Source organism: Myotis davidii, unplaced genomic scaffold, assembly GCF_000327345.1.
Source record: "Myotis davidii unplaced genomic scaffold, ASM32734v1 scaffold1, whole genome shotgun sequence".
Taxonomy (NCBI): Eukaryota; Metazoa; Chordata; class Mammalia; order Chiroptera; family Vespertilionidae; genus Myotis; species Myotis davidii.
In genome coordinates, this window is record NW_006294681.1 from 5,333,372 (window position 1) to 5,347,599 (window position 14,228).

Consider the following 14,228-nt stretch of genomic DNA (forward strand, 5'->3'; position numbering starts at 1 on the left):
GAAAGCAAAAGGTGGCCCAACGAAGTCATGATGGGGTGGTCATAATAATCTGGCCACTCACGTTCAAATATATCCCACATTCAAAGGCTATTAAATCGCGTTGTTTACTCATATCTTCAGAAAAAGTCACTTCTACTGTCATGGTAAACAACGTGCTTCCCTATTTATAGTGGTCTGGCCCTCTAGCAACTTCAGCACAAAATTATAGCTTACTTGCCTACAAACATCAGGTGGTCATAATAATCTGGCCACTCAGTGTGTGTGTGTGTGTGTGTGTGTCTATTCGACATTTGTGCACTAGAGGGGTTCCTCAGACTGGCCTGTGCCCTCTTGCAGTCCAGGACCCCTCAAGGGATGTCCAACTGGATGTCCGAGGGGTCCTCAGAGCTGCCACAGAGGCAGAAGTGGGCTGCTGCACTTGCCAGCCATGAGCCAGGCTTCTGGCTGAGTGATGCTCCCCCTGTGGGAGTGCACTGACCACTAGGGGGCAACTCCTGTGTTGAGCATCTACCCCAAGGTGGTCAGTGCACATCATGCAACTGGTAGTTCCACCGTCTGGTCAATTTGCATATTACACTTTTATTATAGAGGATATGCCACAGTAAATTACAAATTCTATGTAGGAGCTATGAAATTCTTATGTATTTTGAATATTAGAAAACTATATTTTTCATGCTTAAGATATGAAAGTAATGAAGATGGATCTCAACAAATAATATACCAAATAAAATCTACCAAGTCTGCCTACATAATTGGCCCGGGGCAAAATGAAAATGTTAAGTGCCTTGAAAGAAGAAGAAAGAAGGGAAAAGAGGCTTTTCCTCAGTGGTATCCCTTTACTTTACTTGCCATGGTGGTCTTTATTTGCTATTTAATGTCATGTTGATTGGGCAGGGGCAACTCACAAGGTATGTGAAGACCTTCATAGGTGTAGTCCTACACACTCCATGACTCAGAGCACAGGGTCTGACCCCACCCTCTGTGTGTCCACCCCTCCACCTGCTAGGGCAGGCAGCAGTGCTCCTTGGGCAGGACTAGGGGAGCAGGGGCAGAGAGGTCCCAAGTCCCTAACGCATGCTCCCATCTATCTTCACTTACAAAACACAAACCCAAAGATAAAATTACAAAGAATTAAGCCTTGAGCCTGGTGTCCTCTTCTGAGCACAGGGTCCTGGGTGACTGCACTGAAGTCACGCCCATGAATCCCTCCCTGTCATCTACTAGGTTTGGGCCCTGCTGGCACTGACTGGCAGACCCTGAACAATGGAGAATGATTATTCTGACACATGTTTCTGTGAAAGAGAGGCTAAGGGACTACTTGGCTATCGCCACCAAGTAGTCCTGTTTGCCTGCCCTCTTTGGTCTTTATTGTAACAACAGCTTGAACTAAAATTCACTATTAGATGTTATCAGCAGGGTAAGCATCATTGAGAAAACACATGCACCCTTTAAGCAAGGACATTTTGAAGACTAAATATAAAGATTCTAGTAAAATACCTGGGGGGTCAGACTTGTTTGAAAAAGTCAAGCCAGGGGCTGCCGCCTTAGGGAAGGTCCCCCAGAGGCCTCCGACCTTTCAGAGACTGCTCCTTATAGACTTTCCAACTGGGTGAGACGGGCCAGACACGCCCTGGATGAATCCATGCACTGGGCCAGTTTCTGCCTGATCCCTGCAGGCCAGGCCGAGGGGCCCCACCAGTGCACGAATCCATGCACCAGGCCTCTAGTATAATATAGAATGACAAAAGCTGGACCCAAATTGGTACATACATGATTCCAATATGGAAAGTTCAAAGACAGGCAAGACTTTAGTGTTAGAAATCCAAGATGGTATTTATTTTTAGGAAGAAAAGAAACCATATTAGATATTGGGGAACCAAAGATGTACAAGCATGACCTCTTTCCTCAAGAATCTCACACCCAATGAGATGATGTACATAAAAATGCATTATGAGCTGAAAATATATAAACAATTATATTGTTATTATTTTGAGTAATAATATTCTGATAACTTGATATCTAAAGTTAAATAAGCTGATATTGAATGGTTTCTTATGACATTTAGTCAATCAGACAAACAACGTCTTGTTAGCTGAAACCCATTATATGGGCCAAAGGCTGTGTTTCCATCAAGAGTCTATGGCAGATGGAATGGAATACATCTTCATTTTATCTCACCGCTCCTCAACCCATCTGAATGCAGTGTAAGTGCCTCCTGTCAGCAGGAGCAGATTATAGAGTAACTCAGGTCATGTGACTTCGATGTGCTTACTTAATCATTGTTCTCTCTCTTCATCTGGGAAAGAACTCAAGCAGAGTGCAACCATAACTTTCCCTCCAAGACCAGGAAAACCATAATTTGTCTTTAAAAGACAAATAATAATAATTAAATCGGCAGCAGGAGCAACAGCCACAATAATTATACCCTTATAATATGCTTCCCAGCTTGTGTCTCATTAGTAAAAAATTCATATATAATTATAATCACTCTAATAGGAAATTGTGCTTACCTATGGAAATTTGAAACATTATGACTTTTGGAAATACTGAGAAATTACCAATAAATGCAAAATGTTTTTACTTTATACTTTAGTCACCTTTAAGTTTATCTGATTATTTTTTACAGAGCACAACCTCTCTTTATTTTTACTTTTCTTTTGTTAATACTCACCTAAGAATATTTTTCCATTGCTTTTTAGAGAGAGTAGAAGGGAAAGCGGGAGGGAGGGAGAGAAAAAAAACAACATCAAGAACATCAGTGTGAGAGAGACACATCGATTGGTTGCCTCTCAAAAGTGCCTCGACCAGGTCCTGGATTTAACCTGCAACCCAGGGACGTGCCCTTGACTGGGACACTGACTCTCAACCCTATGATGTGGGAAGCCAATTGATACTTGTATAGTGATCATGTAGTCTGAATCCGTGCTAAACTCATTTTTTGGCATAAATAGTTTGTGTGTGTGTATGTGTGTGTGTGTGTGATAGAGAAAGAGAGAATTTCTTACTATGTTCTATATACAAGGTGTAACAAAAGTAGGTTTACAGTTGTGAGGACATGAAACACAGAGTGTATTCTTAAATTATTATTTATTAATTATTGTATTATTTTCATATGAACAATTATAAACCTACGTTTGCCCTGCCCTGTACATGCACATATTATCTGTGAATAGAAATAGCTTTGCTTCTTTCTTTCAAATCTGGATGTCTTTTATTTTTCTTGTGTAGTTGATCTTACTGGAACCTCCAATACAATCCTTAATTAGAGTGAGAGGGTAGATATTCCTGTCTTGTTTCTGAACTTAGGTACAGTATAAATAGGATGTTGGCTGGGTGTAATATACTGTTTTGGCTATTGACACTATAATTGGTAAGGCAAATCTCCACCAAATATTGTTCTTCATATTTTTAAATTATGCTCTCATGTTTATTTTTCTATATTAAGTTTAATATCAGCATATTATCTGCAAAAATATGGGGGATTCTGTGTGAATTAATCATAAATGCCAATTTGATAAAAATATACATTTTTATGGCAGTAGGGCTGGCCATGCGGGAACATGGAATGTATCCTGGCTTTCTTTTATGTTCTTAATTACCAGTTTCATACTTTTCATCATATAACCTTACACCTTCATTAACATTATTCACACACTAACCTATTTTGTATTGCATTAAGAATGTAAGATATTTAAAATGTATATACAATATCTAATCAAGTTCACAGTTACCTATTTCTTGCTCTCTTCTTTGTCTTTCTCAGGATTTAGTCAGGCTTCTCTCTTTTCTATAGGGCACTGAATTCTTGTTACACCTAATCTAGAATAAGCACAAAAAAAGTTAAACATGCCCACATATCAGCTTTACCTTGAACTAGCCTATAGTTTTCATTTTTTGAATATTTTATCTTCATCAGGTTTTGGTATAAGAAATATCTGTACCTTGAGAAGTAGATAAAACCTCCCACAAAACCTTGTTTTAAAATATTTTCAAATCCTTTTTTGTTTGTTGGCTTGCTCCAAGGAGAATGTCTTAAAAGACGGTGATAGACGTGTTTTAATTGTTTAAGGTCAAATATCAGAAGATGAATAAACTCCTGAATGCCTATCTCCTTCATTTCCTTTAAATAACATTGTTCTAATGCAGAGCCCAGCTTTCCAACTAATTCCTGACTACACTACCCACACTTATTCTTCTATTTCAGTTTTTTTAGCATTATGTTGCTAGATTGTACTACATTGCTTTTCACATATGTGTATCATCTTCCAAAAGAGATTACTGTCAGTATAATTGTATCTGCAAGGCACAGTTGCTTCAAAAATATTGTTACCATATGTTCTCTAAATGCTTGGCTGAATTGAAAAAAAAAATTCATTTATACAAAAAATTTTGTGGTTGGTATTCTATTAATATCAGGCCACTTTTCCAGTATTTTATCTTAGTTCTTCCTATGCCACTTTTCAAATCTACCTAATGGCACTTATTCTATTGTTTTCTAATTAAAGGGATGTGTGTCTGTCTCCCAAATTCAAGGGTGAAGTCCTAGGCCCGTTAATCTTTGTATCCTCTGTATGCAGTCCAGCACCTGTATACAATGGGTGCACAATAAATGATAGTTATGTGAATTAGTAAATTGTGTCAACATACCTCTGTAGTCAATTCACTCATCAGCATTCATTAACGAATGGAAAAGAAGCGGTGTGTTTCAATACGATGAAAATCATTTACTTGAAATAATGACTCAGCAACTGGTATCATGAATCCTGCATTTGGACTCATGAGATCAGAACATTGTTCAATTTTAGCACCAAGCCCCTTCCTTAATAAAACAAACATTAGGCACCTTAAAATAGCATTCATGTAAACATTGTAGTAAGATTAAGTTTGTTGGGTCAGAAAAAAATGTATTTAAAGAAGTTAAGAATAGGTTTGATTTTCTTTAGAATCTCTATGTCATTCTTTTATAAATAGACTAGAGGCCCAATGTACAAAATTCGTGCAAGGGGCTTGGCCCTCTCAGTGCCAGCTGGCTCTTGCAGCCCCTGACAGACTCTGCCGGCTCTCGCAGCCTCAGCTTCATCCGGAAGGTCGTCTGGACGGTCGTTGTGCTGTTCAGTCTATTTAGCATATTAGCTCTTTATTATATAGGATATGCCAACTATAACTTGAAATGTGCTTTATTTGAAAAATAAAACATGTTTAAAAGACATGTAGTAATGCAGACACGCTAGCTTTTCCAGCTAGAAAATTTTATCATAGAATTTTATCATCTAATCTTCAAACACTGACAGAGTCCACATTGCTTTGTCATAACAAATGTTAATTCTATGACAATTCTGAGGCCTCTGTTCTTTTTTAGAAGTATAGTCATATTATACTAAATAATAACTAAAAATAAAATTGTAATTCATTTTTCAGAAGCTAAATTTGTGGTTCTGTGAATAGTCTCTCACAAGGTGTGAATAAAGATCAAGAAAAAAAAAATTCTAAGCCACAGAAGCAAAAAGCAATATTTCTGCTGCTTATGTAAGAGACAGAAGAATCTGTATGGATAGCTTTTTCTGTTTCCCCACGGAGAACTGAATACTTATAATAAGAGGCTATGCGGTTGCTTTCCCTTTCAAATACCCTCAAAAAGGGTGGATTCCTACATTTCTCTGGTGTCTTAACAGCAATTATGTCCAGCCTTACAGAGCAGGCTAAGGAAATCTGTAGACGCTTTCAGCTAATAATTAGATAAAGTACACACAAAAATCTAAGTGTATTCGAGCTGATGAGATACTAGAAGTACACAGAAAACACGAGATTTCAATATCAGAAGGTATAAGAGTCTTCCTCCTGTCCTTAATGCTCTCCTTACCCACCTTAAAGTCCATCCATGGTCAAATAATAAATTATTCCCTGGCATACCCCTGTGTCTCCCAGCCTCTCGCGCATTTTGTCATATTGTCTATGCTAGGCCATGGTCTGTCAACTCCATACATCCACCCTGCAGCTGGGTGTGACTAGAGATAAAACACATGCTGAGGGTTCATTTTCAACTCCAGACCACTAATCACTGTGGGGCCAATGGCTGCCTGATAAATATACTAACCCATTTCAGTTCACCCTTTTCCTAGCTTATTTTATAATGTCTTCTGTTCGCAAGAGGAGTCTCTCTCTCTCTCTCTCTCTCTCTTTTCTAAGACTTCTACTTCCTACCTCACAGAGATCATTTCTTCCATAATGTTCCACCCCTCCTGCTTCTATGCCCCCATGTTCTGCCTTCTCTCCTGCTGCACAGACACCTTCCCTGGCTCCAGTCTAAGGCCATGCCCCTATCCCTTTGCTCACACATGGACATGGCTCAGGCAGATCTCCTATCTGCTGCATAAACAGTTTTCCCCTCTCCATTATGTTCTTCCTGCCCCTCTGCAAATATGCTATTATTTCTCCCAGCGGAAAAACGAATCCTCTTCATCCTATTTCACTTTCCTGGTGATACTCCCGTTCTCTACTCTCTTATACATCAAAACTCAGAAGAGTTGACCATGCTTGCCATCTCTGGTTTCTGTCCTCCCATCGTTTTTGACCTACTCTGGTGAGGTTTCACTCCTACCACCTAAGCTGAACAAGTCTGGTTGAGATCACTGATGCTAATGCTCAGTCCTCATCTTCTTGGACCTCAGGGCACTTGACACAGCTGGTGACTTCTTTCTTGACATGTTCTCCACGCTTTTGGCTATTCTCTTACAGCGCTGGCCATTTCTCAGTGTTTCTCTGACCCCTGAACACTGAGGGGCATGGGGCTCACTCCTTGAGCCTCCTCTGTTTTCTGTCGATGCTCATGGACCTCCTTTTAGTCCCATGATTTTGAATACCACCCTCTGCTGAGGCTCCAAAATGTTTGTGATTGTCCCAAAGCTCTTCCTTGAATCCCAGGCCCCGATAGCCAAGTGCTTGCACAACTCCAGTTGGGTACTTTTTGAGCCTCTCATACTTAACATGTCCAACATTAAACTCTTCATTCCACCCCTGCCCAATCTACTCTTCTATAATTTCCTCCATCTGGGATAGCAAGTATATTGTGCCAATTGCCCAGGCCAAACATCTTTGAATCACTCAATGCTTTGCTTCTTTCATACTCCTTCGTTCAATTCTTCTCAAAATTCTGTTGTCTGTACTTTTGAATATATCCAAAATTCAATCACTTTTCACCACCTTGTCTGCCACTACCCTGAGCCAAGCCATTATCGTCTCTCTTTTGAATGATTGCTTAAATAACACTAAGAATCTGATGATCCAATAAGGCCTCCAAATCAAAAGTGTCACTTAGTACCAAGCTGAACTAATAATAATGTCAAGGGTATCAGTACATTGAATGATTCGATGAAACAGGGAGAAGCCCAGAACTCTTATGTAAATCCTCCAAACCTTCCTTATTGCTCAGAAATACTTTAGGCCACTATGGTTGATGAGGTTTTCAGTGAGTAACCTGATTTTCACAAATGGAATGACTTCGATCATGAAAAAGAGCATACATGACAGTCTCCAGGGAGGGTCATACCCCATAAATATGGATGAATTCCAAGTTTGTTTATCATGAGCCATGCCAGAAATAGGGTGCATCCTGGTTAAAGCTCTCCAAAGATAAGGACACTGTCTTCAGCACACACTTCTTAGCTTTTTGCCAGGAGGTCTGCCGCTACCACCTATACAGGAAGGACAGACTGGGTCACTGCTTCTTCTCTTCCCCGGGATGCTGCCCCATCCAATCCTCACTTTATAGAAAGGGTGTGAGTGAATTGCAGATTTCTTGTTTTGTATAAAAGAGACCCACTTATTTCCCAGTGGTAATGCTACCTTTCACTAAGCTGATTTTCCTGTTCTCATCTTTTCCGTCTGTTCTGTCTGTTCTGGACCAGCAACCAAGTTGATCATCTTAAAGAGCAAGTCTGATCATCTCACTTCTCTGCATCAGGCCTTCCAATGGCCAGGCCTGCTGCTGCCTCAGGATTCTGCACTTGCTTTTCCTCCTGAGTTGTATCACTTCTTCCAAGTGGACTCTGATCTTACTCTCTTGGGTTTTTCCTCAAATCTCACTTCCCTGGCCACGCTACCAAAAATTGTAATCCCCCTTCCCCATCATAGCCACACTACTTCTCTCACTTCCTGTTGTGATTTTTATCACTGTTGGCATGCTATGCATTTTGCTTATTTATCATATTTATTTTCTGTTATTAGAATGCAGTCTCCATGAGGTCTGTATTTTTTTATTTTGCCTCCCTTATTCACTGTTATATACTCAGAACCTATGTGGAAATGTACCTGGCGGATAATAAGAATTCAGAAAATATTTGTTGAATACATTTTTTTAAATTTCCCATTCTCATTTTTAATTTCTTTTAAATGTGTGTGTTCTTTATTTTTGACCGAACTAGCTAGCAGTTTCATCATCTTATTACTTATTTCCTTAGAGAGGTAACTCTTGGTTTTATTCATTAATTCTTTTTGTTTACTTTCTAATACATTACTTTCTTTTTTTATTATTTTTTTCCTTTCTTTAAGTCTATGTTTCCTCATTCTTTAGATTAAGATTTAAGTAATTTATTATCATCTCCTTTTAGGCCACATCAGTACTTTATAATATAGATATTATGCTTATGCAACATAATATACTTATTCCTCTGAGCTTAGTGTTGACTCTCTTCTCTTAGGTTTTAATATATAGTTTTAATTACCCAATATTCTGTGATATAGTTTTTTTTCAAATTTTCCTTATAACCTAGAGTAATGAGAGAATGGTAACATTTCATCTTTTAAAAACTTTAATATTTTTTCAGTTATTAATATACAAATAAGGGTAGGATGACAGAAAACACACAAATCTTCCAGCAGGGGCAAATTTATTGGAGAAAACGCCGAGACAGGTATGCAGGTATTCCATTGCCCATTGCAGCCAGAGCCTCACACAAGGGTTCAGAAGGGCTGGCTTTTAACTCTGGGCACGTGACCCCAACCCTTGGCCCTAGAGCTTTTAAACTGCATGTGTAGGGGACTATGGGCCTCCCTGCTAGTGTGGCCAAATGCCAGGGCACACTAGCAGTACAGAGTGGCAGACTCTTGGCACCAGACCTGCCCTACCCGATGAGCGTTTATGTCTGGAGGAATCATCAGCCTTGTTCTTGGCATGATTAGGGGCCGGGGTCCAAGTTTTTGGTTTTCAGCTGCATGTGCAAGAATGAGTACATCAGCATTCATAGTTTAATAAAACACCAGCCTCTCTCCAAAGCATGGTTGAAGAGATGGGTCCAGACTCATGATTGTCCAGAATTGATTGTGAAGGCGTTGGGCCAAAGCCAGTTTCCGTGGTATTTGCAGGCCAAGTGCTTTTCTGGAATGTTATACCATAGGTAATCAGCCTTGGATTAGTTAAACCTTGCATCTCAATTTTGAATTCCATATCAGTGATTCAAAATTTTTGCCTGGATGTTCTTTTTTCTCTTTGTAATTTACTTAGATTCCTCTGAGGCCTATATGTGTTTATTTTGCTAAAATTAAATAGCATTTAAAAAGGAAATTAATTCTCTAATTTTAGCGCATAAAGTTGGATGTATGTGTGTTTGGTAAATCATAATAATTATACCATTTGGATTCATAGCCTTATTTATTTTTTCACTACTTGAGCTTTATGGGGGAAAAAAAAGAAAATTAAATATTCTAACTACTATATTTTCTACAATAAGCCCTCTGTATATTTTCTGCCATTTTACACTTTAAAATGCTTTGTTATTTAGTAGGAAGAAAATAAGTAAACACTCCTCATTTGGGTTTGCATATATTATTTTAACCATTCTTGTTTAGATGAATTTTTATTTCAACTTTATCTAAACATCATGAACCCTGCTTTATTTTGTTTGCTTTTCTAACATATTTTTAACCTTTTAACCTTCCTGTGGCATTTTCTTCCAAGTATGTCTTGTTAAATAGCCTGTAGTTCATATCTTTTAAAGTCACTCTGAGAGTCTACTTTTATAGGTGTTTTATTTATATTTATACTGTAATAGTTGGGCTATGACTGTAAAAATATTATAATATAAATTCTTGATTTTATTACTTCTTTTTTCAGTATAATTGCAATACATTCAGTGGGTTCTTTTGTTTTACACTGTGTATTTCTGTGTAGAATTTTTCATTATAACAATTTGGCAGGCTTATAACTATTTTTGGACATATTTGTATTTGTTCCTCTTTTTAACAGTGGCCCTATATAAATTCTTTCTATTTTTAGTAATTAAAAAATAACTTTCCTTTACTTCAATCTCTCTGTGATGATTTGGTAATCTTAGCATTTATTTCCTTCCAAATACAAAAGTGAAGATGTGAGGGCACTTATATACTTCCTATTGTAAGCAAAAGCTACTCTTAGAACCCTTAGTAATCATTTTCCCATATTATGTAACATTACCTTATATTATGTAATTGTAAGTCCCACAATTCCTTGGCCCAGTTTCTACTACTCCTGTCCTCTCTTCTGGAAAGAACTGCCGCTATGGGTGTTCCCAGCTTTTCCTGTGGCCGGTCTGCCTTTTCCAAATGGGAGTTGCTGCAATCTAGTGAAAACCTGGAACTGTGCGCACTGGCTCTCAGTGTTCTCTCTCTGTTTGGCCCAAGGTTCCCCATATTTGGCTGCATTCTTCAAAAGCTGTCCTCTGGAGTTTTAGCCAACTCCTGATTTCACTGAAAACGTAAGTGTGTAGTTCTCTTTGATGATAACTGTGGGTTTCAGAGATAGACGTAAGTGTGTAGTTCTTTTCTCTTTGATGATAACTGTGGGTTTCAGAGATGGGAACAGAGGAAAGAACATGCTATTTCTTACCAGAAGCATTACAGTTCTGTTTTGCTTTGTTGGGTAATAAATCATTATCATTATGCTTAACTACACTTCTAGTCTCTGTTCACATGTCACATGGGATGGCATCTGAGAACTCTGTGCTTGCTCTGGTTGCTTAGCAACTAGAACCCTTTTCTTCCAACATCCTGCCCCAACCCTATCCCTACATGGCCCAACCCACCCTACCTTAAAATAGAATGTGTGGTACCATGAGTCACTTGGAAATGGTTCTCTGACTACAGAGAAGCACCCATGTGCTTTCCCAGGGCAGTGATAAAACAGAATTCAGAGAAGAGGCCTATTGATTAGGGGGGAAGGAAAGATATTAATACAGACAACAGAAATAAAATAAATTGTTAATAAATTAAGGAAACGTATATAGGTCAAGAAGACTTTGGGAGGAAGGTAAAATAAGAAGGTGGAAATGGAAGAATATTTATATTTTTCTGTCATAAAAGTGTCCAAGTATACACTTCGCCTTTAACCAGCTATGGCACGAGGTCCAGGTGAGAGCGTAAGCTCCACATGCCCAGACAGCCTTTATATGTTACAAAGTGCTCTCAGTGAGGAGCCAAAGTTAAGGACAGAAATCCCACCCACTCTGTTGATGAGCTTCCATATCCAACCGAATAAATATTCTGCACACCCCATCTCCCAATCACCTGGACTTCCTACAGCCCTCTGGTTCGTAGGCTTTCATTTCTTGAATATCAATTAATTTTAGAGAAAAATAGTATTGACATTTACAAGCAGACTTTATGCTTGCCTGGCTTTTAGGTAATTAAGAATGCTAAATGCAGAATAGTTAGGTGGAAAAATATAGCAGTTCATAAATCATGTCCAAGTGATAACTCTATTATCACCTCCTCAGACCAAGAAGCCACAAGGGCTGGAAAGGTATGCTGCACAGATTGCATTCTCCAACTGATGTGTCCACAATCACAGCCAAGCTCCACTCGAATCTGAAAAAGATTTACCGCATTTTTCTGGGTATAAGACATCCCCATGTATAAAACGCCTCCCACTTTTTCCAAAATTAAGAAATCAATATTTTAAGCATGTTGCTGGTTTTTTTCTTAAGGCCTTCTTTTTTTTGGCATCTTAAGGAGTTGTTCTTCCTGTTTTCTCCACTGTCTGATTATACACTCAGGGGGAGGAGGTCCAAATTGTCTCTCTGCTACTCTATTTCCATGTTCTTTTGCAGAGCTGATTACGTTCAGTTTGAATTTTGCAGAGTAAGACAATTGCTTACCAGTACTTATCTTTTTATTTTTTGACATCTTTATGGGCTCAGAACACTCCAGTCCCTGTTGCATCTGGCACTCTCCACCTCCATCTTCAATTACAGCATCAGCTGATATCAGTAACAATAAGCCTTGTGATTGGAGGAAGCCTGTTTGACAAGGTATAGGCAGCTACGCACCCACGGCTCCCTCCTTGGCTGACTCCCGTGTATAAGACACCCCTCACTTTTCAGTCTAATGATTTTTTTTAAAGTGTCTTATACACGAAAAAATATAGTACATGTTCTTTTTGCTCTGCCAAAAAACAATCATAACAGGTCTTCTGTGCTAGGTAGAAATAAAAGTCATTACCACTTGCTATTTGTAAGATTAAATTACTTTCAAACTGTATCAAATAGAGATGTTATCTAAAAGCTAATATCTTGATCAACAGAACTACATCGTCGTCATCATCATCATAATGCCATCAACATAGTTTCTTACATTTTACAATATTATTGCACCTATATTTTCTTTCAATTTCTGTAAGTCTTTTTTAGCATCTCTTGAAACAAGTGTTTTCAAATCACTTTTTAAAAAAATGCTGTGCTCAAAGAGGTTTCTCTAGGGAACTCTGAAACAATTATCAGTATTATCTTCAGGTTCTATAGTATGTCTTATACAGGGGTCAAAGTTGTGGACTAAAAAATATACCCATTTCCCCAAATGTTCATGTCTTTGATAATTTTGAAAAATGCTGCATTACCTGGGAGCTTGGGCATGAGATTTCCATCCACATTTTCTATTTCTATTATTCTAAGCTGTTTTCTTTTAGGGCAGCACATTAGAGGGAAGTGAATTTATATAGAATATCATTACTTCAAATTTCCTTCAGGAGAAATACTTAACTTACTTCAAAAATCTACTTCCATGTATAAATTCTAAAATCCTGAAATACGGACAAATGTTTGTTTCCTAAATTCTTTGGAAAAATAGGACAGTAAAAGACAACCCTCTTCTTTCTTTCTTTTTTCAGGAGTAATTGAATAGTTGAATAAATGAACTTCAAGGTTTTGTATCTTTAAAAAGAAATAAAAACCTCTTTCTCATTCACTTTTAAAAGAATTAAACCTGTTATACAGAACAAACAAGTGGGGAGAAATGCAGCTATTGTCAAAATTTTAAAGGCAGCTGAAATTAATTATATAGTGACAAATGAGAAAGTGGGAGTATTTCTTAAAGGGGAAAAATTGAATTTAGCTCTGTCAGAATAAAGCTCTCAAATCAGATAGTTGCTAAGGACTATGGAAAAATATTGTAGTCCTAGGAAAATGACCACCATGCAGAAGGGTTTCTTTAAGAGCTATTTTAATTACTGACCACTCAGGCAGAATTCTCAGATCACATGGACAGAAGGCACATAGATACAAATACTTTGTACCCTGCCCTGAGACACAGGAAGTATTTTTCAGAGAGTAGAGGGAGGTACATTGGGTTCTAGCTCTGTCTGCTTCCTTCTGGCTGAGTTTCCTGCAGCAAATTATTTTAGCTTTGCATATTAAAGGGAGGACGCAGGTTACACATGATCATAAAAGTGCCTTGCACACCTCTCAGGCTGTGATCAACTCTCTAAACTGGACTTGAAATTTTTAAAAGACTGAAGAGGTGAGGGATGTGCATTTACCAAATGCCTGTGGTGTGCAGAGCATTGAACCAAGCAAGTATTCTACAAATGGTAACTCAATCCTCAAAAAAGTCATTGGGTATTAGTCTCATCCTTATATTTTTGAGGGGCAAACATTTCCCAAAGAAAACTCAATTGGGAAGACAAAGTCAAAATCCAAAAGCCTGTTCTCTTTATCCAGAGAATACAGTCCCAGAAAATGGCAAACAGGCATATGAAACGACTTTTATATGTTTCAGTAGCAACTAAAAAACAACAAATATTTCTACAAATGAGAAATCTTAGGAAGCAAATTTTAGAACAAGGGATCAATATTCCATTGATTTATTAATTAGTTTCAAATCTAGAAAAAAATCTCTCTCCCCCTGCCTCTCTCTCTCTCTCTCTCTCTCTCTCTCTCTCTCTCTCATTCTGTCACACACACACACACACACACACACACACACAC